The sequence below is a fragment of the Psammomys obesus genome, unplaced genomic scaffold, assembly GCF_907164565.1.
Source record: "Psammomys obesus unplaced genomic scaffold, mPsaObe1.curated_primary_1811, whole genome shotgun sequence".
In the NCBI taxonomy this organism is placed as follows: domain Eukaryota; kingdom Metazoa; phylum Chordata; class Mammalia; order Rodentia; family Muridae; genus Psammomys; species Psammomys obesus.
This window is the reverse complement of record NW_026589137.1, coordinates 2,797,790-2,824,374: the sequence shown is the minus strand read 5'-3', so window position 1 is coordinate 2,824,374 and position 26,585 is coordinate 2,797,790.

Below are 26,585 nucleotides of genomic sequence, written 5' to 3'. Positions count from 1 at the left end.
ACAGTGAGTTACAGGACAGCCAAGGCTACACAGAGAAACCCTGTCTTGAAAAATATTGGAAGTGGCGTAAAGAGATTGTCTCAGGTCTTATGGAATACACAATAGGCAGCAGCATGAAGTCCAAAACACTGTTTGTTTCAAGAAGCATTCTTTCATCAGTATTTTTGTATTATTTGAGACAGTGTCTCTCTATGTAGCCCTAGCTGTAGTTTAATTTTGTTGTGCCCAGATCTTAAGGTCCCCAAAGACCACCAGGAGCAGGACCATGTATGCAAGAGCAAAGTGCTTTATTCGGGCTTAAGCTTAGTTTCTCCAAGCTTGGTGACTGTCTTGGTCACCAAGGCAGTGGATCAGAGAGGAGAGCCCTGAGCAGCTACACAGCAAGGCTTCTATTTGAGGTTTGAGCAAGAACCTGAATTCCCAGCTTAGCAGTTACAAGACGGTTGACATTCAGCAAGGGCAAGTTGTTACAAAGTGATTGGCTATCTAGCATAGCTAAAATTGAAGGAACTATCTATAAAGTTCAGGATTGTTAGGTTAGTGGGCTGCCCAGCACTGATGCCCCATCCTGAGATAAGATACCTTCCCATTCTTGTGGTTAGCCTCAGGCTGTTCCTTGGGTAAGGAATTTTATGGCCTTGTTTCTGAGACTGATGACTTTTTTTTTTTTTCAGGGGAGGGGGTTTATCCTCAGGCCTGGGCCTTTCAATTTTTTATATAGACCAGGCTGGTCTCAAACTCAAAGAGATCAGCCTGCCTCTGCCTCTTGAGTGCTGGGACTAAAAGTGTGTGCCACCACTCCTGGCAATCTATACATGATTGAACTTTGTTAAACCATAAGAAAAATAATAAATATGTTACCATTTCCAGCTCCACCAGTATTTTTTGCTTTCTTACAGTCTTCATTAGCACATTCTATCAGGCACCTCAACCTCTCTTCCTCAACTTTGCACATATTTAAGTAATGCTCCATCCCTTCAGAACAAAGACTAAATTTGATGACACCCAAAAAACATACTTTGGCTCAGTCTTCCAAATAGGTACTTAATTCTTTGTTCTTATAACTGAACTGCTTTACAGTTTTCAAACACAATTGTCTTTATTCTCCCTAGTTCCTCATGATTAATTATGCTTAACATGCTTCACCTTTTATTATAGTAGACCAAAGCAATTTACACTAGAAATAATCTTGGACTGGTAGCCATGGTAACTATTTGAACTAAACAATGCAGTGGTCTATGTAAATGATCCTGTAGAATTATCTGTTCCTTAGTAGAAGGAATTGGGTGGGTGGGTGGTGTCACAGGACAATCACCTGAGATTTTAGCCATTATTTCCTCCAGCCCTCCCCTAGCTGCAAGTGATCTTGGAATAAAGGTTAAATGAAAGGCAGATCTCATGACACAGCTTTCATGTGGTCATCACCTACAATGGGGTAGGATGTCTTGAGGTCACTATTCTCCTGTAAGTAGCCCCTCACACATGTTGTTAGTATTTAGGCAGCCTGCTTCTGGGTTGCCTAAGAAACTATGATGTTATCATGTGTCTCCCACCAGGTGTCTCACCGGGCAAGTGTGGTTAAGTTGCTCCATAAAAGGACCAACCCGCTACTTTTGTCTCTCTCTTCCCTTCTTGGTCTTGCTCTTTCTTTCTTCCTCTTCCCCTCTTACTGTTGGTGTATCCACTCCCCCCTCTATCTCTCACTCTTTCTCTCTCTCCCTCCCTCTTTTTCTCCATCTCTATCTCCATCCATTAAACTTCATTGGATTTAAGATTGGTTGTGTTATATAAATATTAACACATGTCTTTTAGGCAATTCCAATAAATTCACTAGTCGCCCAAGCTGAATTTAGGTACAGTCATTATTTTGGTCTGTCGTTGTTGCTCTATCTGGGGTTAAGCAGAAGTTTGTTTGTTATGGCTATGGAGGAAAAGTTCTTCCTCAAATCCAGTTCATGTCTCACCTTCATAGTCACTTTTTTTTTTATACCACAGTGTTAAACCTTGGGCCTATCCATTTGAGATGTTGATCATTCTAGGAAGCCAGATCCTTTAGCACAGAGAGATCAGGCCATGATCCCTTCTATCCTCCATGCTATTTGTCACAAAGGGTATAGCAGGTTAAATAATATGCTGTCTCCTCATTACCCCTGAAAGGATACAAAGGTCAGTTATTGTTTCTCTGTTTGGAGTATTTCTCTGAAGACTATCTTCTGTGCTATCACATCATCAAGGTTGTGACAGCTATCGCCCTATCACTTTTTAAAGACAAAGTCTCACTGGCTGGTCTGGAACAAATTAAGGAGATCAGAATGTCCTTGAACATGCACATATCTGTCTGCTTCTGCCTCCCACTAACCTTTCCATTTTTATGTAGTTCCTCTCCAGGTTTTATATGGAAATCTCTCATTCCCTTCAAGGCTTTATTTGTGTTGTAACACTCCCCTTATAATTGCCTTAAAATATTTAATTTCGTGTGCATGAGTGTTTTTCCTTCATGTATATATGTGTTCCATATGTGTGCCTGGTGGTTCATGGAGTTCAGAAAAGTGTAGGATGATTATGAACCACTGTATGGGTGTTGGGAACTGAACATGGATCCTCTATAATAGCAACCAGTGTTTCTTAACCATTAAACCCTTTGTTTTAAACCTCCCTATTGTTGTGATCTTTTAATGCAGTTCCTCATGTGGTAACCCCAACCATAAAATTATTTTTGTTGCTACCTTATTACAGTAATGTGGCTACTGTTAAGACCTGTAAGTAAATATCTATGTTTTATGATGGTCTTAGGCAACCCTTGTGAAAGGGTCTTTCAAAAAAACCCAAAGGAATCAAGACCCACATGTGGAAAACCATTTCACTAAGCCATTTCTCCCCTGCCCGCTTCATACCTTTTTTCTTTTTAGGGCAGGGTTTTTCTGTGTAGCCTTGGCTGTCCTGGAACTCACTTTATAGACCAGGATGGCTTTGAAGTCAGACATAGCCTGTTTCTGCCAGGATTAAATGCATGTGCACCACTATACTTGTGTCCACTGCCCCTTTTTAATGCTGTCCCACTGATCACAATCTTGATGAGGTCTTTTCTCCTAGTAAAACTCATTTCTGAAGGGCAACTTAGTACCATTCCCTTTTATTAAATAAACTGTCTTCTCTTTTTTTAATACCTAAAACTGAATAAATTTTTGTCTTATATAACACAATGCATCTCTAACATTTTAGAAAACACATTAATCATTTTTATTTACACATCCTTACCTTCAAGACTATGGACTCTGTGCCTTTAATCCCAGCACCCAGGAGGCAGAGGCAGGTGGATTTCTATGAGTTTGAAGCCATCCTTGTCTACATATTGAGTTTCAGGACAGCCAGAATTATATACAGAGACCCTGCCTACAAAAGAAAAAAGATAAATAAAGATTGTGCTAGGATTGTGCAGAGAAGTTACATGGAGGTTTCAGAAATCAAGCCATGTGACTGGTTCCATGTGGGAGGCTTTATTAAGGGAAGGGGGAAGGAGTCAAAAAGTCCATCTCTGGGCAGGGTAGGAGAAAGAGGGGTAGAGAAGGAGAGAGGAAGAGAAAGGAGGTGGTACAAGTTCTCTTAAAAGGTGACCCAGAGCAAGTGCAGGTGGTTTCAGGTATTCCACAGGTGGCTTCACAGATGCCTGATATCCTATTTTGTCAGGTCTCTTGGGGCTGGCCTTAGAGATACCTGCTTATGGATCCCAACATTCCTCCCTTTTTGTTTTATTATGACGTGAAGAGGTAAGAAGGGGGTAATGGTGGGGAGGGCATAGGAGCAACCTTTGTTCTTCAGGCTACTTCCTGTTGATTAGGGGCATTGTTATCCTCAAGGTATAGCTTGTCCCCACCATCAGGGTTGATTAGAAGGTCATTGTCATTTGGTTCTGTGGGCAGAGGTTAACAATCCTATAAGAGTATCTTGATTAATGGTTTGGTTAGAGAATTTTTGCATTTGTTGTTGGAGGAATGTAGAGAAGAAGTTAATGAAGCAGGGTACAAAAAGCAAAAACAGAGAGATGAGCAGAAGAGGTGTGTGGAAGGGCAGAATACATTTTCATATGGGGATCTCAAAGACCCAAGAGCTGGAAGCCTCAAACTCTTCCCTTTGCTTTTGAAGATTTTCCTGTAGTTGTTGGATTTTGTCTTTTACTATACCTGACTGGTTGACATAAAAACAGCATTCCTGCTGGAGGAAGATGGAAAGGCCACCTTCTTTAGCTGTGAGGAGATCCAATTCATGGTCGGTTTTGAAGTACTACTGCTGCCAGTGAGTCAGTCTGTCCTTAGAGAGTTAGTATTGTCTGAACAAGCCACTTGCTGGAGGTCCTGGATGAACTGTGAAGAAAGCTGATAATATGAAGTTAGTGAAGAGGCTAGTCCTGCTGTTCCAGTCCTGACAGCTGCTGTAATTCCTGAAACAGCCAAGAGGGGTTAGATTTCAGTTGCCCTCCTATCCTGCTGGGCAACTATTGAGTCAATGACTGTGATTGGTAGGGATTCCTTTTCATTTATCAACCCCTGCTTGGGGAAGAGGAGCACCAGCATGCAAACTAACTCCTGGCCAACCAGCAGCCAGATGATGGTAGATTTGAGTACCACAAAGAATAGAGGTATTTTTAGCAGTAGGGCCTTGGGGTTGAGAAGAGGTATCAAGGATTATAGTTTTATTACAATATAAGGAAATTAGCATTCTTACAGAGTGTGTCCTGGATGCCTTTAAACAGCTTTCCACATCAAAGAGGGTGATATAAAAAAATGCAGGGGGTTGGGACAACATCAGACTCAGGGCAGTTAGTGAAAGGTGAAGTAAGGTTACTTGACAGTCACTGGAGAAGCTGTCAGCAGTAGTTCTGAGTTGGTCCCAGGTGGGACACATAGCCAGAAGCTTTAAAATGGCCCAGGTGGATCACATTGAGGAGGTTGTAGGCCGAGGTCAGAGTCTGAAGTAGGAGACAAAATGACAGGTTTGCATTATTTAGGAGGGAGGATGTCAGAGAGGCAATGACCTTAGAGGACTGTTTAATCACCTTGTCTACTTCTCCTATCCTCAGGGATTGGGTAATATATCAGGTAAGATCTTGTAGCTGAATGACTGCAGAAGAATAGTGCTTAGCAACAGAGGGATTTTGGACATCCCAGACTTGGGGGTCCACTTGAGAGACTGGTAAAGAAAGAGAAGTGTCGCAACTGGTAGGTAGGGTAGCTAGGAGAAGGAGAGAGGATGCTGGTAAGCTTGAGGTCAGGCGAATGGGTGGAAAGGAGATGGAGGCTCCCACTTTGGCTAAAAAGTCCCTTCCTTGTAAGGTAACTGGACAGGTTGGCATTACTAAAAAGGAATGAGTCAATTGAGCACCTCTGAAAATACAATTGAGTGGTGAAGTCTGGAAAGGCTGTCCTTCTACCCTGACAATAGAGGAACTAGAAGGAAAGGTTGTTCGCCAATACTCCATCAGGACCCAGTAAGTGGCTCTGGTGTCCACAAGAAGGAGATGGGCAGCCCTGATACCAGGATAATTATCCGTGTATCCCTGCTAGTGATGGCAGTGGTCAAGTCAAGGGAACCCAGGCACCTTCAGGTGTCCATAGCCTAGGATATCAGCCAGAGGGCAATCTGGGTGTAATACCCCCATTTAATGGGAGAAATTGCAGCAGTCAACCCTAGTGTCCCTCTTGGTGGCATTTTGGACATGGCCCCAGTGACTTTTAGGGCTTAGGACAAAAACAGACCCAATAACCTTCTTTACCACATTTGAAACAGGGACCCAGTGGTCCTCATGCCTTAGGAGGCAAGGGAGCCTGAGTAGTCACTGAGGCTGGTTGGATGGCCTTGGCCAGCATTTAGTATTTTTGCTTGCGGATTTTCTCATCTCTCCCATGGTATACATTAAAGGTCAGTGTTAAGACTTCTGCCTGAGGAATAAGAGATCCTCTCACCAAGCCTTTAAGCTTAGCCCTAATGTCAAAGTAACTCTAGGAGAAAAAAATAGGTCATCAGGAGATGACTACCCTCTGTACTTTCAGGGTGTAGATTAGTATGTTGTAAGAGGGCCTTTGTAAGGCGCTCTAGGAATTGAGATGGGTTTTCATTCTTGTCCTGAATGGCTTCCTGGAGCTTCTCCTGATTAACTGGCTTGAGGGCAGCCTTGTGGATACCAGCCATGGGGAAGGTCATAAACTGTTCTCTAGCTAAAATGCCTCTGGGGTATTAAAATCCCATTGTGGATCCTGGTCAGGTACTGCCAGAACCCCAACCAGGTGTGTTGTGTTTGTTTGGTGAACCTCCACTTGCATTCTAGCCTGTTCCCAAATTCGCCTTCATTCCTCAGGTAATAGGTTGTTTGTAAAAATCATATATATATACATATATGTATATATATCATAGAAGGTAAGACTATAAGATTGAGTGAGATATTGAAATTCTTTAATAAAAGTAGAAGAATTAGTTATAGGAACCTAGTCTCTTTTCTACTTGAGAAACTTCGGTTAATAAGAAGAGAACATGCTTCCTAAGCCATCCATGCTGGCCATCTCCCACAAGGGAAAAAATGAGGCTGGTTTAGCCTGAGTAGAAGAAGGGGGCTTCACTACAGAGTGAGTGCGGGTAGCAGGGGGGGGTTAACAGCTGTTGGTGGGATGAAATTGGGTGCCAAAGTAAGATGACTAGGATGGCCTTGTGGTGGGGAGGGTGGTGAGGACACTGGAGAAGCCAAAGGGGAAGAGGAAAGGAGGAAGCAGAGAAGGAGGGAGAAACTGGAAGTTAAGAAGAAGTCAGAGGTTGAGAACCGCAAGGTGGAGGTTTATCTGCAGGGTCAAAGGTAGAGAACTCTTGAGGTTGGGACTTTATAGATAGAAGAAGTTGGGTAGGAGAACAGGAAGAACAGAGAGGTTTAGAGTAGAAGAGAGAGAATGCTAGAATTTAAGATACTTCCTTCCATCTACCAAATAGCTGACAGTAATTAAAAAGATCCCATACAATATTGGAATTTAATGTGCTATTAATTGGCCAACTTGAGCTATTATCTAGGGAATATGTAGGCCAAGTTTATATTACACAGGTGTATGAGGTTAGAGGCCTTTAACTCAGGCTCCATGCATAGGGTTTTAAAATTCTCCAGAAGACATCCCAGTGGGGATGCTGGAGAAATGGATGAATGGGGCAGTGCCCATTAAGAGGGTAGGAGTCAGTGACCTGCTAGAGGCATCCCAAAGGCAAGGTTTGGCTCAGTAGAGTAGTATGGTCCTACCTGATCCCACAGCTCATCAGCATTGGTCAGAGACCAAGGACACAGCTGCCTGTAATTGACACGGTTTACCTAGCACTAGGATTTTCATACATGAGTGGAGGCAGGAGGATGGTGGTGGCAAAGCTTTGCCAGTAGAAGAAAAAAAAAATCTGACCTAAGGGAAAAAGGAAGCCCTAAATGGAGGTCAGCAAAAGGGTCAACTGTGGCCTGTGAAGGCTGTGCTTGTGGGTTCCTCCATCTCAAAAAGTACTAGGAAGTTGCTGGACTCTCAATGGTCAATCTTCCTCTAGCATCTGTTGCATGTAGGAGGTGGCGATCTGGTTGCCACAAAGTGGGTCATAGGCAGATATGAAATGAAATAGGTTTCAAGCAGTTCCAGTTGCAGTGCTGGTGCAGAAAGCAACCACCACACAGTGTGGTCACTGAAAGTGCCTATTTGTCCAATGCACCAATGTTAGGATTATGCATTAAAGTTACACTGCGAGTTCACAAATCACGCCACTGGACTGGTTCTATGTGGGAGGTTTTATTAAGGGAAGGGGGAGGGGTCACAGAGACCATCTCTGGGAAGACCATCTCTGAGAGAGAAAGGGAGAGAAAAAGACGGAGAGAGAGAGAGAGAGAGAGAGAGAGAGAGAGAGAGAGAGAGAGGAGATGGTGCAAGTTCTCGTATAAGGCAACCCAGAACATGGGCAGGTAGTTTCAGGTGGTCTGCAGGTGGCCTCACAGATGCCTCATATCCCATTTGTCAGGTCCTTTGGGGCTTCCTATAGAGATGCCTGCTTACAGATCCCAATACTATGGACTCCTCAGGAATTTTAAGCTTCTGTCTTTTGTTCTTGTAGCTCATCACAAAAGATAAGGAATGCACTAATCACTTTTACTGGATATATGACGTCTCTAAACCAGTGAACTTCTGTTGTTCACTATCATTGTTGTATTCCAGATTTTGGGATGTTCAAATCAATAATGGTACTTTCAGACCTTGACTAACTGTAATACCTCAAATCACTGGTATATGCAAGTAAATGCATTCTACAGTATATCTTTTCTCTTTATGTCCTCATGAAATAAGTTGAGCCAAAGAATGGGAGAAGAGACTCATAATGTAAGTGATATTAAATATTAGTCTATTCTGTGAAATGCAGTAAAACTTTTGCTAATAAAACTAAATACAAGTAGTATTATCTCCCGACAATTTATATAATATTTATTTAATGTTTTCTCAGTGTTTACTCAAAACCCCTGCTACATACAATATCAGAACTTCAGTGGCAAACTACTTCTCACGTTTGGCCACCCATCCTTAATTAGCCAATTAAAAGATCAAAGTAATAATGAAAAACAAAACAGAGAGATCTGTTCCATGTAGCCACATAAAGAAAAGAGACAAAGAAATCCAATATCCCCCCCCCCAAGTCCAGCTTCAAGTTCTTGCCATGATGGTATGGTTTCAGTAAGAGATATGCATAAGTAAACAGTCAGGTAAGGTGTTGTCCACTGGCTACCACTCTCTCAGATCCAAGTCTCTCTTGCAAGGTCAGGGTGATAAATCTTTCTTCAGAACACAGTGTCTTCCTCAGGAATCTGAGGTCTCAGCCTTCTCCTGTCCCAGAAAGAGCTTCCTGGGGAAATACAAATTTCTTGGTGACCATTCTTATGTTACAGTAGAAAAAGCTCCTGGTCGCTGTAATAGAACCTCTGACCATGAGTGGAAACCTAGAATTCCAGGTGAGCTGGTTCAGTCACTTTGGCTGAGTCCCTAAGACAATGAGCTCACCTTAAGTCTTACTAAAGAGATAGGCAGAAATAATTTTTTAATGAAATACTATACTTAGTTTTTCCAGAATTCCCATTCTTAGTCCTAAAAATTAGCGGGCCACACACTTGGAGGTTCTTAAGTCTATGTACTTTTCTGAATAAATATAACTTCCCTTTTCTTCTTTCTCTGGAGCAGACATTCATTAACAATTTGAGCCTCCCCTTAATATTTTGGGTTTTGATTATTCGTTTGTTTCACTCTTTCTGCTTCCACCAACTGTTTGCTTATTCACCATGCTTCTGGTCCCCATTTCAGTACATGCAAGTAACATACAAACTGAGTAGACGGAGTAGACACACCTCACACTACATCCTAAACCTGAGCTGCTCATGAAATGGTTGCCTGAAAAGATGACCTTCTCTATCTGCGGACAATTTCTGTGATTGTCTTTTAAAAGAAAGAATGTTCAGTAGTTATTTATTCTAGAGTTGGAAAGTTAAAAAAAAAAAAACAGGTAAAAATAATCCATGAATGTGTGACAGAGACAGAAAAGTAAAAAAAAAAAAAAAAAAAAGAAATGTGTGTGTGTGGTGTGTGTGTGTGTGTGTGTGACAACAATTAATGAAAGAATGAAAGAATCCAGGGACTGAAGAGATGGCTCAGCAGTTAAGAGCACTCTCCTGAGTTCGATTCCCAGCAACTATAAGGTGGCTCACAACCATTATACTGGGATCTGATGGCCTTTTCTGGCATTTAGGTGTGCATGCAGGTAGAGAACTCATACATAACAAATAAAGAAATCTTAAAAATTAAACAAGCTTAATTCAAAAAAAGAGGTAATCAATTTGAGTGAGAATGAGGAAAAGTATATGAGAAGTATAGCCTGATCTTTTTCTTACTCTCCTCCTTTATAAAGAGACTAATAAACCAAAGGGACCCCCAATTTTCCCTGTATTATTTTCAACAGTTCAATATTCAAAAGGGGAGTACATATGTCTCTTAGGATATATTTGTTCTTTACATACTGGTTGGCTACATTTCCTCACTGTTTTAACCTGTCAATCTGCAGTGAAGGATGCCTGTGTATGAAGCTAGTATCATAAACAAAATACAAGTAGGAATCAAGTTGAGAACACATTCATTTTAGGTTCCCATGAATAAGAACCATTTCTGTATAACCTCTTGGTTTTTAGTTACTTTTGGAAGGGCTACCATAAGCGATGCATTATTGTAGGTTTGAGATGAGCCTCCCATGAAACCTAGACCAACTTCAAACTTATGACCTTCTTTAGGTTCCCAAAGTATTAAGATTAATAGCAAGCATTACCAGGCCCAACATGACCATATTTCAATTCTGACAATGTCCTTCCATTGTCTATGAACAATATTACATAAATATTTCATTTATTAGTCATCCAACAGCTCATTCTCTTCTTCCCTGGTCACCAGGGATTAGATATACCCTTTATGGTATCATGTTGGGACTGTAAGTAACAGAAATCAAGTACTTAGTGCCAAAGAACCACTTAGGCCCATTTTAAGCAACTATAAGGTATGGAAGGAATGAAAATCTTTTAAGTCAGGTAAATCTCAAGTCCATTCTCCTTATCCTGTGAGTAATGTCTTAGTATCTCAAAAAATATTGTTCAGGTTCTTTTGTCAGAATTAACAGATGTGACAGTGTGTCTGAAAAGACTGGTTAGAACTGCAATGATATGGAGAAGTTGGAATGTTGCAGGTTGAAAGCCTAATTGCCTTACCTTGGGCTATCTTAAGCTCCCTAATTAACCACTTTTTTACAGACCTGTGATTAACAGATTAAAAAAAAATGGAATCTCTTACCTTACCAGATCACTAGCTTCCACCAATCCAAAGCTAAGAAGGTCATCAGCTAACATCTGAGGGCTGTAGAAGAGATTCTTGATCTTGTTTCAACTGCTTTTGTAATGTACCTAACAGTGTATTTCAATATGGCCTTTCATTTATTATTACCTTTGTTTTGCTGCTGCAAAAATTCATAAAATTGTCTCCATGTGGAAACATGACACCCAGCTCACTGTTTCCCAGGCCTAGGGCCCTCAAATGTAACTCTAGAATAAAATATCTCTTATTCCCTTAAATGTGAGATCTGTGGTTCTTGTGTTGACAAATATAATATTTAATTATACACTTTCACAAAATATAACCAAAAGAAGTAAACTAATTTGAAAATTAAATAATTTTGTACAGATTTACACAAATACCCAACACTGATCTATCCTTCTAAGGCTTACAGTAGATGTCTATGCATAGAAAAGAGGCAGTAATGCCCATCCTCATTATACAGAATAACTCTACAGAAGATGTGTTAATTCAGCTATGTCTAAAAAGAAAATCTGAATGTTTGGCTTAGTAGGATATGTTTAGTAAAATAAGCTCTGGTAATCAAAAACTTAAATCTCTTAAAAAGTCATAGGAAGTATTCGTTATTACAAATAGATTATGTACATATACAACCTCATATATACTCATATACACAAAATACTGTCAGAACAAACAGATATATCTCAGGATTTCAAATAGCATGGTGGTACAGATGGTAGGTTTTCCCAGATGTCTTTTTAAGCCTATAAAAAATGGAGAGGAGAGCATTATAACACACATGAAATGCACTTTTTGATCAGGATCTTTGATGGCTCACCATTACCCATTTTAAGCAGATGCCAAGTTGGTTTCTAGGATAAATAGCCAATGGAACTAAAAACAAAAACAAACTTTGATACACCATGAAAAAATTTCATAATCTGTACCAGTTGTTCCTTTAAAAGATAAGAGTCAGAGCCCTCCTTAACCTATAGTCTCCATGAGTTTATTCCTCATTCTCATCTATATGCTGCCATGGGTCTGCATTATATATCTCCTTGCTTTGTGGGGTTAATCAAAGTCTTTGACCCAACCCAGGGCCAACGGGAAGCAGGGCAATGCTCTGACCTGCTGTGCCGATTATTAAGAGTGGCTCAGGTTATAGCTACTATTAAAACCTCTGTGTTAGCCCACCCAGCTGCTGATGAGGTTTTGTGTTAACCAACACATGTGTCAAACTCATATGCCTTTAACTCAGCAAACTTTTGCATTTTTTTAAATTTATTTATTTTTGTATATGAGTGTTCTATCTGCATTTACACCTGCCAGAAGAGGGAGGGAATTAGTTCACATTATAGATGGTTGTGAGCCAGCATGTGGTTGCTGGGAACTGAACTCATGACCTTTGGAAGAGCAGACAGTGCTCTTAACCACTGAGCCATCTCTCCAGCCCAAATAATTGCATTTTATATAAAGTTAAGATACATAGATTTGTATATTTCTAGTCACCAATACATAGTAAATTGAGTGTGCTAAAATCCCCATATGTTGCATTTATGAGATGTTCATTGAAATGACTTCAAGCTTGGGCATTGACTATGTTAAAAAAATCCCAAGAAGACAAATGTCTAAGACATAAATATAAACAAATGTTTTTAACAAAACATAAACTCTTGTTTTTCAAGTCAGCTACATAATTCTACTCATCCTTTATCTAAAGCCACAGCAAAGTTTTCAATTTAATAAAAAAAAATCCAACATTTACGTTTCAACATGTCAGAGAATAATAGGTAGACATTTACAAATGCAAACTGCTTTCTATTTCCTAAGGCCCCACCAGACAAATACTATGCAAAACACACAAGTCAATTTTTAAAATAAGCATGTATATGCACTTACTATACATTTTAAGAGCCAAGAAACTGTTCTTTTACCTCTCACAGCAGACTCATGATTTTATGCTCTTAAGAAATAGTTAATGAGCTGAGCAGTGGTGTTATTGTCCTTTAAAAAATATTATTCTCCTTTAGTACTACTCCTAGACATATATCCAAGAGACACTCTACCATACAATAAGGACACTTGCACAACTATGTTCATAGCAGCTTTATTAATAATAGCCAGAATCTGGAAACAACTCAGATGTTCCTCAACTGAAGAATGAATAAATGAACTGTGGTACATCTACACAATAGAATATTATTTAGCTATTAAAAACAAGGACATCATGAGATTTGCAGGCAAATGAATGGATCTGGAAAAGATAATCCTGAGTGAGACAACCCAGACTCAGAATGACAAGCATGGTATATACTCACTTACAAGCAGATATTCACCATATAATACTGGGTAAGCATACTACAATCCACAGATGTAAAGAAGCTGAGAAACAAGGATGACCCAAGAAAGGATGCATAATTGTTATTCAGAAGAGAAAATAGAATAGACACCAGAAGTGGTTGAAGAGAGGAAACAGGACAGGAGCTTACCATAGATGTCCTCTGAAAAACTCCACCCAGCAAGTGATTGAAGCAGGTGCTGAGACTCACAACCAAACTTTGGACAGAGCACACTGTCCAAATGAGTGGGGTGGGATACAAGGACCCAGAGGGCACAGGAGCTTCTCAAGGGGAAAAACAAAAGCAACAAATCTGGACCCAGAACAAACCCCTGCAGAGACTGATGTACCAAACAGATACAATGCATGGGGAGGAACTAGGCCCCCTGCTCAGGTGTAACCAATAGGTAGCTCAGTCTTGTGGGCTCTGTAGAAAGGGGATCCAGAGCTGTCTCTGACATGGACTCTTTTGCCTGCTCTTTGATCACTTCTCCCTGGTGGGAGCAGCCTTGCCAGGCCATAGAGGAAAAGTATGCAGCCAGTTCTAATGAGACTTGATAAGCTGGGGTCAGTTGGTAGAGGAGAAGGGCTCCCCATTTCTGAAGACTAGGGGATGGGGAGGGGGTGAGCAGCAGAAAGAGTGGGATTGGGATTTAAAGTGTATAAAAAATATAAATTAAAAAAAGAGTTGGTAAAGTGGAGTCCAGGCAAACAATTCCTGGAGCTCAGACAAATCTGAATAGTAGGAAGACAGAAGGACAGGCCTGTAGGCCACAGAGGTATTCAGGGCAACTGCACACGTGCATTGAACCCGCAAACACCACCAGCACCCTCACACCCTCCTATGCTTAAAACCCACATTCCAGGCATCTACATTCTCTAGCACCCTGTCCTTCAAGGCATACTTCCAGGCATACACCTGCACTTGCTCAACCTCACCTGTACACCTGTGCCTGAGACATTATTCCCTTAGCTATAGCTGAAACACCAACATCTCTCAAAAAGTTGGACCTCTCTTAACTTCCTGAAGAATACTCCAGACACCAGAGAAAGACAGACCCAGTATCAAGTACAGACTCCAGGAACAAATAACGAAGGTTATGGATGAGCAGATGGCTAGAGGTCAGTGTCAGAGCACATCCAAAAAAAAAAAAAAATAGGACATTATGGCTTAACTAGCAACTGCAAAAATCAATGGACATGCTAATTTATCAGAAACATGGGAAAATTATCTCAATTCTAGGCACATAAAGAGGAAACAAACAAAGCTCTCAAAATAATACAGGCAAGTACAGCCAAATAAATAGAGGCAAAATTAGTGGCATACAGAGAGGAAAACAAACAAAAAATAGAGCTATCATGTAAAGACAGGAAACCACATTCAAACAGATGAAGAACATGTTGCAAGACATGAAACAGAATTAGAGTCAATAAAGAAAACACAAACAGAGAAAACTCTGGAGGTGGATAACTTAGAGAAAAGATCAGGAACCACAAAGGTAAGCATCACCAACAGAATACGAGAGATGGAAGAGAGAATCTCAGGCGACAAAGATACGATGACAGAAATTGATGTATCGCTCAAAGAAAAAGTAAAATCAGAAAACTTCCAAATACAAAACATCCAAGAAATTAAGGATGCCATGAAAAGACAAAATATAAGAATAATAAGATTAGACCAAAAAGAAGATTCCAGGCTCCAAGATCCAGAAAATATTTTCAAGAAAATCATATGAGAAAATTTTCCCAATGTAAAGAAAGAAATGTCCATAAACACACAAATGGCCTAGAGAACACCAAATAGACTAGACCAGAAAAGAAACTCCTCATGTCACATAATAGTAAAAAAAAAAAACTAAATCTACAAACAAAGAAAAAATATCAAAAACAGCAAGGGAAAAAGTCCTAGTAACATATAAAGGTAGATCTGTTAGAATCACACCAGACTGTTCAACATAAACTATGAAAGTCAGAAGGGCCTGGGCAGATGTCATGCAGACTCTGAGGTCCACAAACCCCAACTACTATACCCAGAAAAACTTTCAATCAATATAGATGGAGAAAATAAAATAAAATATTCCATGATAAAACTAAACTTAAACAATATCTACACAGCAACCCAGCCCTACAGAAGATACTAGAAGGCAAACTCCATTCAAACAAAAACAACTACACCAAAGAAAACACAGGATGTCAATAACTTCACACAAAAGAATTAAAATAAAATAAGCCTAGAAACAAAGAAACACCACCAACTCCACAATAAAAGGAACTAACATTAATTGGTAACCATTATCTATCAACATCAATGGACTCAACTCTTCAATAAAAAGACACAGAATAACAGAATGGTTACAGAAACAGGATCCAACATTCTGCTGCATCCAAAAAATTTGGGCACAGGACTCTTTTCTGAGACTGGTAGATCAACCAAGGACAATGCATGGATATAACCTTAGAATCCCTGCTCAGATGTAACCCATGGCAGCTCCATCTCCAAGTGGGTTCCCTAGTAAGGGGAACAGGGACTGTCTCTGACATGAACTCAGTGGCTGGCTCTTTGATCTCCTCCCCCTAAGGGTGATCAGCCTTGCCAGGCCACAGAGGAGGACAATGTAGCCAGTCCTGATGAGACCTGATAGGCTAGAGTCAGATGGAAGGATGGGAGAGGAAAGAGTACCTCCCTTATCAGTGGACTTGGAGAAAAGCATGCTAGTAGATGAGGAATGAAGCATGGGGTTGGGAGGGGATGAGGGAAGGGGCTACAGCTGGGATACAAAGTGAGTAAACTGTAATTAATATAAAAATAAAAATTAATTTAAAAACTACAAAAAATAGAAACACATCTCTGCAACAAAGATAAACACTACCTCAGAGTAAAGGGCTGGAAAAAGCTTTATCAAGCAAATGAACACAAAAAAACAAGCTGGGGTAGCTATCCTAATAGCTAATAAAATATACTTTCAACCAAAATTGATCAAGAAAGATGAGGAGCATTTCTTTCTCATCAAAGGAAAAATTCACCATGATGACATGAAAATTCTGAACATCTATGCCCAAATACAGGAGCACCCTCAACCACTGCTTCTGTGAGTGTGTGTGTGTCCAACCTATAACTTTAATAAAAAGATATCATGTATTTTGCAACAGAGTAGACTCCTGAAGTTCCCTTAGGAGTCTGGCAATCTAGGCATAATATTTGGAGGTCCCAGAGAGATACCGAGATCTCCCAGACCTCCACGACCTTGACTCAGACGGTCTTGTGCCAGCAGATAAGTGTTTCTGTATAGTGTCTGTGTCTTGTGTTTTCTGTCCGTTCTGAAAAGCCTCAACGTGTCAGTGTAAGAGGCAAGACGTGGGTAAGAAAGGAAGCCTTGAAGAGTCACAGCCATGGGGGTCAGGGAGAAGTCTCTGACCCTTGGGTGGTTCAGGTAGAACTAATCCATCAGTTTTTGATTGGTACTCAGCTAGAGTCCCACCGTCAGGAAGTGGTTCAGGTAGAACTCACCCATCAGTGGCAGAGATTTTCCGTGGACGTGGAATTCCATTGTTTACTCTTCTCTCTATTCTGCTTTCAGTTTCTGTGGCAGGGAAACCATGGTGGGAGTCTGGGAGTCTGAGCTTTTGGATCCACTTTTGTTTCCAAACTCAGAATGGCTAATTTGTTTGTGTTTATCTTTCTATTTTGTTCCTTATGTTTGTGAATCTTTGTATTGGACTGTGAGGAACATTATGGGAGAGACATCCTCTAACCCATTCCCGTTCCATCTGACGCCTCAACCTGAGCGTTGTTCCACCTCCCAGTGTCCCGCCAATGCACCCACTTCCCCTCTGTGGATCAGAGGGTGCTCCAGAGGTGGGGGTGAGATGGGTGGAGATGAAAGCGTGGGGCTGGGAAAGAAATTGTCCGACCACTCTCAGCCACATAGTGAACTCCCCTGAGTACAACTTCATCATGGCAGCAATGATGAACCTTCCTGCCCCAGTGTTCCAACCCTGCCCCCAGCAGCAGCACCTGCTGAGTCCTGAGCAGAAGGGGCCGGGATGAGAGTTGGATTCAAAAGGTATCATGATGTTCTCCCCTGGGATGGCTACAGTATGCAGAGCCTTGAGCTTGGCACCTCTGCCATTGCTCTCTGGTATCCTATCTGGCCGAACAACAGGGTGCCATTCCAAGCTCTGGTGTACTTGGGTAGAGCCTCACTTCAGGGAAGGCCACCCCTAATGGAACAGGATGGAGAATCAATTGAGGGACAAGCCACTATTTCTTTGATTTTTCCTTCTTCTACCTTTCTTTTGGGGAGCATTGTACTGGTACATTGTTTTCTTCTATTGTTCTTTTATGGTTTTTTGCTTTGTTTTGTTTTGTTTTTTTGCTTATGATGGTCTCAGTATGCCAGTGACCAAACAGCTGTACACCGTGTTGACTTTGTCTGTCCTATGCTCCCAGCGCTACAAGCTGGGACACCTCTGGTCACTGGTGGGAACATGTCTCAACATGTCTCAGGGTGGGATAAGAAGAGAACAGCAAAGAGTGGGGCAGGTTGTGTGAACTAACCCAGGCTGATGCGACAAAGTACTTGAAATTACAACTAGATAGAGTAAGAAAAGTTTTGTCTGTCTATTTAAATGTATGTATGGCCATTATATGTTTATCTCTGACTAATCTTACATGGTTAATATGTTCTGTATGTCTTGGTTACAGGTTAACAGTTATTGCATATGTTTAAAGGTTAAATTCAAACTACTGTTTAGAACATATATACGTGTGCATGTTTGTAAGATCTATAGAAGCCCAGAAGTTTTTAAAAAGAAACCATGCTACTTGCCATGTGATGTGAAACTGTCATCTTAAAAATGCCAGGTGGTATGGGGTCAGGTAGAAAAAATTACAGACCCTCTTAGTTGTAATGAATTCTGGTTATCATCCTATTTCGTTTTAGACTAAGAAGACAAGTCTCATTTTAAATTGTTATTGATTTTAAAGATTGAATTTTTTATACTGGCAAAATTTGTTTTTTACTTTTAAAATTATGGTTATGCTTTCTGATTTCACTCCTAAAAAAGGGTATTTTATTTTGATATTGCAAAAACAGATTTCTTTTTAAAATATATTTAAAGCTATGAAACATTTTAAATTTTATCAGTTGCCAGCCCCTCTATTAACTATACATGATTGAAAGTTTTTTCTTTGATTTTAGTTCAAAAATATATTTAAAGTTATGCTAATGACTGCAGTTGGTTACCTAGCCTTTGTTTTATGTTTTCATGGTTAAGCCTAAGATGGGTAACTGCAAAGCTTGCCTATGTAAATCTACTTGAAATAGATATGGTCCTAAAACACTTACCTAAGAAATATGCCAGAATTAGATTATAACATTGTTTTACAAGATTCATTTTGTAGTAGATGACTAAAGATAGACAAAGAGTAATTCATATACTAGCCTTCAAGCTTGTCAGAGATCTGATGAATATGGCATTTTAACATGTGTAAGTTTATATGACAGAGAGTTCCAAAATCCTGGAAGTAGCTCCCCCAGGTCTCAGAGAAGATTTGGAGAAGCTTTGGGTATAATAGATGACTTTGACTCTGGATGCTAACCACTGAGGGAGACTTCCCCAACTGGCCCAACCCTAGGGCCCAACCTAAGCTGTGGACACCTGGAGAGTCATTCTTTCATGTTGCTGAAGATCAGGTGAGGTCAATCTCTCATGTTCATTTTTTTCTTTTTATTAATTACAGTTTATTCACTTTGTATCTGCACTGTAGTTCCACCTTCTTCACCTCCCAATCCCACACTATCTCCCCTTTAACCATCGATGCCCCTCCCCAAGTCCAATGATAGAGGAGGTCTTCCTCTCCTTCCTTCTGATCATAGTTTATGAGGTCTCATCTGGAGTAGCTTCTCTGTCTTCCTCTGTGGCCTGGTAAGTTTGCTCGCCCCTCAGGGGTAGGTGATCAAAGAGCAGGCCAAACAATTCATGTCAGAGACAGGCCCTGTTCCCATTACTATGGAACCCACTTGGACACTGAAATGCCATAGGCTACATCTGTGCATGAGTTCTAGGTTATTTCCCTGGATGGTTGCAGTATCAGTCTCAGAAAAGACCCCTGTGCCCAGATTTTTTTGGTTCTATTGCTCTCCTTGTGTAGCTCCTGTCCTCTCCAGGTCTTACTATCTCCCCCTTCTTTCATAAGATTCCCTGAACACTGCCCAAAGTTTGGCTATAAGTCTCAGCATCTGCCTTGATACCCTGCAGGGTAGAGCAATTCAGAAGCCTGCTGTGGTTGGCTCCTCCCTGTTTTCTCCCTCTTCTGATGACCATTCTCTTTACCTTTCTGAATGGGGATTGAGCATCATAGCCAGAGTCCTTCTTCTTGATTAGTTTCTTTAGGTGTACAGATTTACTAAGTTTATCCTATATTATATATCTAATATCTATTTGTGAGGAAGTATTTACCCTGTGTGTCTCTCTACTTCTGGGATAACTCACTCTGGATGACGTTTTCCAGTTCCCACCATTTACCTGCAAATTTCATAATTTCCTTGATTTTTACTACTGAATAATATTCTATTGTGTAGATGTACCATAATTTGTATATCCATTCCTCAGTTGAGGGGCATCTGAGTTGTTTCCAGCTTCTGGCTATTACAAATACAGCTGCTACAAACATGGTTGAGCAAATGTCCTTGTTATATACTTGAACAACATTTGGATATAATGCCTAGGAGTGGTATTGCTGGATCTTGAAGAAGCGCTATTCCTAATTGTCTGAGAAAGTGCCAGATAGCTTTCCAAATTGGTTGTACAAGTATAAATTCCCACCAGCAGTGGAGTACGGGTTCCCCTTTCTCCACATCCTCACCAGCATGTGTTGTCAATTGAGTTTTTGATCTTAGCCATTCTAATGGGTTTAAGGTGAAATCTCAGGGTTGTTTTGATTTGCATTTCCCTGATGACTAAAGATGATGAGCATTTCTTTAAGTGTTTCTCTGCCATTCAATGTTCCTCTATTGAGAATTCTCTGTTTAGCACTTTACCCCATCTTTTAATTGGATTAACTGATTTGTTGCTGTTTAAGTTCTTGAGGTTTTTTTTTTCTTTTTTTTTACATATTCTGGATATTAGGCTTTTGTCAAATATAGGGTTGGCGAAGATCCTTTCCCAAACTGTAGACAATCGTTTTGTTTTGATGACAGTGTCCTTTGATTTGCAGAAGCTTTTAAGTTTCATGAAGTCCCATTTATTGATTGTTGCTCTTAGAGCCTGTGCTGGTGATGTTCTGTTCAGGAAGTTGTCTCCTGTGCCAATGAGTTCAAGGGTATTCCCCACTTTTTCTTCTAACAGGTTTAGTGTGTCTGGTTTTATATTGAGGTTTCGATCCACTTGGACTTTAGTTTTGTGGAGGATGACAAGTATGGATCTATTTGCATTTTTCTACATGTAGACATCCAGTTAGACCTGCACCATTTGTTGAAGATGCTCTCTTTTTTCCATTGAATTGTTTTAGCATCTTTGTCAAAAATCCACCAGTCGTTTTCTTTTTTCTTTTTTTTTAAATTTTTTATTTTATTTTATTTTTCTTTTTAGTTACATTTTGTTAACTGTGTCCCAGCTGTATCCCGCTCCCTCATTCCCTCCCCAACCCCACACTCCCTCCCTGGTCTCCTCCCTGCCCCTTTCCAAGTCCCCTGATAGGGGAGGACCTCTTTCTATGCCAGTACCACGCAGTTTTTTATTACTACTGCTCTATAGTAGAGCTTGAGATCACGGGTGGAGATACCGCCTGAAGATCTTTTATTGTAGAGGAATGTTTTAGCGATTCTGGGGTTTCTTGATACTCCATATGAAGTTGAGAAATTTTCTTTCAAGTTCTGTAAAGAATTGTTTTAGTAATTTGATGGGAATTGCATTGAATCTGTAGGTTGCTTTTGGTAAGATGGCCATTTTTACTATGTTAATCCTGCCAATTCATGAGCATGGGAGATCTTTCCATATTTTAATAACTTCTTCTAATTCTTTCTTCAAAGACTCAATTTTTTTTTTTTTCATACAGGTCTTTGACTTGCTTGCTTAGGTTCACATCAAGGTACTTTATGTCTAATGTGACCATTGTGAAGTGTGTTGTTTCTCTAATTTCTTTCTCAGCCCTTTTGTCTTTTGTGTACAGGAGAACTACTGATTTTTTGAGTTAATTTTGTATCCTGCCACTTTGCTGAAGGTGTTTATCAGCTATAGGAGTTCCCTGGTTGAATTTTGGGGGTCACTCAGGTAAACTATCCTATCATCTGCAAATAGTGATACTTTGACTTACTCCTTTCCAATTTTTATCCCCTTGATCTTCTTTAATTGTCTTATTGCTCTAGCAAGGACTTCAACTATTATGTTGAAGAGATATGGAGAAAGTGGGCAGCCTTGCCTTGTGCCTGATTTCAGTGGGATTTCTTTAAATTTCTCTTCATTTAGTTTGATGATGGCTATAGCCTTGTTGTATAGTGTCTTTACAATGTGTAGGTATGTGCCTTGTATCCCTGATCTCTCCAAGCCTTTAAACATGAATGGATGTTGGATTTTGACAAATGCTTTTTCAGCATCTAAGGAGATGATCATGTGGTTTTTCTCCATCAGTTTGTTTATATGGAGGATCACATTGATGGATTTCTGAACATTGAACCACCCCAGCATGCCTGGGATGAAGCCTACTTGGTCTTAGTGGATGAAACCTTTGATGTGTTCTTGTATTTGGTTTGCAAGTATTTTGTTGAGTATTTTTGCATCAATGTTCATAGAGGAGATTGGCCTAAAATTCTCTTTCTTTGTTGGGTCTTTATGAGGTTTAGGTACTAAGCTAGACTGTGGCTTCATAGAATGAGTTAGGTAGTGTTCCTTCTGTTTCTATTTAGTGGAATAGTCTGAAGAGTATTGGTGTTAGCTCTTCTTTGAAGGTATTTTAGAATTCTGCAGTGAAACCTTTTGGCCCAGGGCTTTTTCTGCATGGGAGACTTTTGATGACTGCTTCTATTTCCTCAGGAGATATAGGACTATTTAATTGATTTACCTGGTCTTGATTCATCTTTACCAAGTGGACTCGATCAAGAAAATTTTCCATTTCCTTCAGATTTTCTAATTTTGTTGCATGTAGGTTTTTGAAGTAAGACCTATTATTTGGATTTCCTCAGTGTCCATTGTTATGTCCCCCTTTTCATTTCTGATTTTGTTGATTTGGATAGTGTCTCCCTGCTTTTTATTTAGTTTGGCTAAGGGTTTGTATATATTGTTGAAATTCTCAAAGAACCCAATCTTGGTTTCATTGATTTTTTTTGAATTGTTTTATTTGTTTCTAATTTATTGATTTCAGCCCTGAGTTTGATTATTTCCAGCTGCCTACTCCTCTTCAGTGAGTCTGCTTCTTTCCCCACCCCCACAGGGCTTTTACATAAGACATTAACTTGCTTGAATGAGATGTTTTTTAACTTCGTCTTGAATGCACTTAGTGCCATAAACTTTCCTTTTAACACTGCTTTCATTGTGTCCCATAAGTTAGGGTATGTTGTGCCTTCATTTTCATTGAATTCTAAGAAGACTTTAATTTCTTTATTTCTTCCCTGACCCAGCTGTCATTGAGTAGCAAGTTGTTCAGTTTATATGTGTGTGTAGGCTTTTTGTTTTTTCTGCTGTTGTTGAGGTCCAGCTTTAGTCCATGGTGATCAGATAGGATACAAAGAATTATTTAATTCTTCTTTTATCTGTTGAGGCTTGCTTTTTGAACAACTAAATGGTCTATTTTGGAAAAGGTTCCATGAGGTGCTGAGAAGAAGGTAAATTCTTTTATGTTTGGGTGAAAGTTTCTGTAGATATCTGTTAGGTCTATTTTATTCATGGCTTGTGTTAGAGTCATTGGGTGTTTAATTTCTTTTTTGTTGACCTGTCTTTTGTTGAGATTGGGGTGTTGAAGTCTCCCAATATTAATGTCTGGGGATCTATGTGTGGTTTAAGTTTTATCAGTGTTTCTTTTACAAATGTGGGTGTCTTTGTATTTGGGGCAGAGATGTTCAGGATTGTGATGTCTTCCTGGTGGAATTTCCCCTTGATGAGTATGAAGTGTCCTTCCCCATCTCTTTTTATTAATTTTGATTCAAATTCTATTTTATTAGATATTACAATGGCTTCTCCTGCTTGCTTCCTGGGTCCTTTTGCTTGGAAAATCTTCCAGCCTTTTGCTCTCAGGTAATATCTATCTTTTTGACTTAAGTGTGTTTCCTGTATGCAACAGATTATTGGGTCTTGTTTACATATCCATTCTGCTAGTCTGTGTCCTTTTTTTGGAGAGTTGAGTCCATTGATATTGACAGAGATTACTGACCAGTTGCTGATAGGTTCTTTGATTTTGATGTTGCCTGTGGTAGTGTGTTTGTGTGCTTAGGTACTTTTTGTTTTGCTGTAGTGAGGTTAATTTTTTCCTGTGTTTTCTTGAAAGTAGTTAGTTTTCTTGGGTTGTATTTTTCCTTCTAGTGTTTTCTGTAATGCTGGATTTGTGTGTAGCTCTTGATGAAATTTTTTTGTCATGCAAATCTTGTTTTCTCCATCTATGAGTACTGAGAGTTTTGCTGGATATAGTAGCCTGGGCTGATATCTGTGTTCTCTTAGGATCTGAATGATATCTGTCCAGGCCCTTCTGGTTTTCATAGTCTCTGTTGAGAAGTCAGGTGTGATTCTGATGGGTTTGCTAATATATGTTACTTGGCCTTTTCCCCTAGCAGCTTTTAGTATTTTTCTTTGTTCTATATACTGACTGTTTTGATTATTATGTGGCAGGAACATTTTTTTTCTGGTCTAATCTATTAGGTGTTCTGTAGACCTCTTGTATTATTATAGGCCTCTCCTTTAGGAAAATTTTTTTGGGGGAAATTTTCTTCTATGATTTTGTGAAAATATTTTCTGGGCCTTGGAGGAGGGAATCTTCATTTTCCTCTAATCCTATTATTCTTAAGTTTTGTCTTTTCATGTTGTCTTGGATTTCTTGGATGATTTGTGTCAGGAATTTTTTATATTTATTATTATTTTTTTTTACAAATACATCAATTTGTTCCATTGTTCCTTCCATACCTGAGATTCTTTCTTACATCTCTTATTGTCTGTTGGTTATACTTACCTCTGTAGTTCCTGTTTTCTTTCCTAAGTTCTTCCTCTCCTCTCCATGAATTCCTCCCTTCATGTTTTCTTTAATTTTTCCAATTCTATCTTCAGATCTTGAACAGTTTGGTTGATTTCCTTCACCTGTCTGACTGTATTTTCCTGTTTTTCCTTCAATTCCTTCTGCTGTTTGAACATTCCTCTGTTTCTTTTATTTCTTTCAGTGATTTAATCATTTCCTCTCTGAAAGTCACAAACTGTTTGGCTATATCTTCCTGTATTTCTTTTTTAATGGCCATAATCTGTTTGATTTTTATCTTTTAATTCTTTATGCATTTTATTTGTCTCCTCCATTAACCTCTTCATATGCATAGATGTAAGGTCATCTTCTTGAATTTCACTTACGTTATGGTGTCCAGGACAACTTGTCCCTAGATAACTGGGTTCTGTTGATGCCATATTGCTTTGCCTTTTATTGTTGTGCTTTTCTCTTGGTCTCTACACATCTGGATATCTCAGGTGTTGTCTGTTAATTTCTGGTGCTTGCTGGCATCCTGGTATGGGAATAATCCCCTTGGCAGGGTTCTGAAGAGATCTCCTCAGCTTTTTGTGTATGGTCAACTAAATGGTGATGCTTCTTAGGAATTGTCACATTTCACCTTAGGCATATGGACCTGTGTGGTAACTATGGTGTTCAGAAAGGATCTTCTGTCATCATGAGAAGTTCTGGAGTCAGCTTCCCTGCTCCTGGTTTTCTTGCTCCGAATTTAGTGAGCTGCTGCTGCTGCTGCTTTTAAGCTGTATGTGCTGGGCACAGCCCTTTTGAAGAACCAGGGATTCGCATGGTTTCGTTAATTTAGCTAAGGATAAACGGTCATACCTTAGAGCACTATCTGAGGGCTGCTCCAATGGCTCTCAGACTTTTGTAGGTCTGAGGTTGCAGCTGTGTGCCCCAGTGCTCTAGCTGTAATCAATGGCAGGTGAGAAAGGCACTCATGCCTACAGTAGATGGCCAGAGCCTAGACACTGTGTGAACCTGGAAATTATTCTGGAGCTGGGTGTCTTGAGCATTGGACCTGATTTTTTCCCCACTGTGGGGTTTCCTCCCAACAGGTTCACCCAGACTGTGGTGTTTTGGGGACCTCAGTTCTTTCTGGGATAGCAAGTAGAACAGGCAGGCACAGGTATGTGGATCTGCCTTGCTGGTGATTGGGCGCCTGGGTGGCTGGAGAAACTTTTCCCTAGAACTTTTTGGAGGGAGGAGGGCTGTCGGCTGAGTGCTCTGAGGTCAGCCCTGCTCTTCCCCTCAGTGTGGGTTTCCACCCAATAGAGAAACTCAGTCTCTGGTGCCCTGGGGCCCACAGTTCTTCTGGGGTACTGAGTCAGGCACTGGTAGGACTCTGTGCTGGTGCCTGTGTGCCCCACTCTGGGCTGGCTGTTGGGTACCTGCCGGACCCTGGGTCTTTTCCAAGGGTTTGTCTGGGTGACCTAAGGTAGCTCCCTATGTTTTCCTGTAACATGGAGTTTTTTCTCGACTGGAATTCCCAGTCTCTGGTGTTGTGGGACCCACAGTTCAGATTGGGACAGTGATTAGAGAACACCAGAGTGTGGCACTCAGCTGGTGACCAAGTGCCTGGTCTTCTGTGGTTTAGCTGGGTTACCTGAAGCTGATTGAATCCCACACTGTGGGATTTCCTCTCACCTGGGAAACACAACAGCTTGTGTTTTAGAACCCAGAGTTCTGTCTGCTGGTCACTGTATAGATTCTGCTGTGCTGCTGGTCAGAAAGAATGTCCTCTCGGTGCCACCATCTTGGATCCCCCGCAAAGCTCTCATGTTCTTTTTTTGCACAGAAACAGTCACTCATCTTCTGTGCCTGATGGCCAGACTGCATCTGCTCATGATGCCATAAGACCATAGGAGCCAGGAACAACTGCCTGTGTGGTAGACTGACTGGTCATCTCTGTCACTTTGATTGTTACATAGATTGGTACATTTATTTACCTTACAATTTATGCTTCTCAGGTCTCTGATCAAATTGATGGCTAAGCTAAGCTAATGGTAGCTTTGTAGATAAAGAGGAGACAGTTAGATCCACTCTTAGTTCATTGCTCAATTCTTTAGGTAGTTAGAACTACTAAGTACTAGATATTTTACTTAGAAAGGCACAGAGATTTGCCTTGCTCACAGGCTTCATGTTAATGGCCTGTGCCGTATGGTGAATAACTGGATAGAAA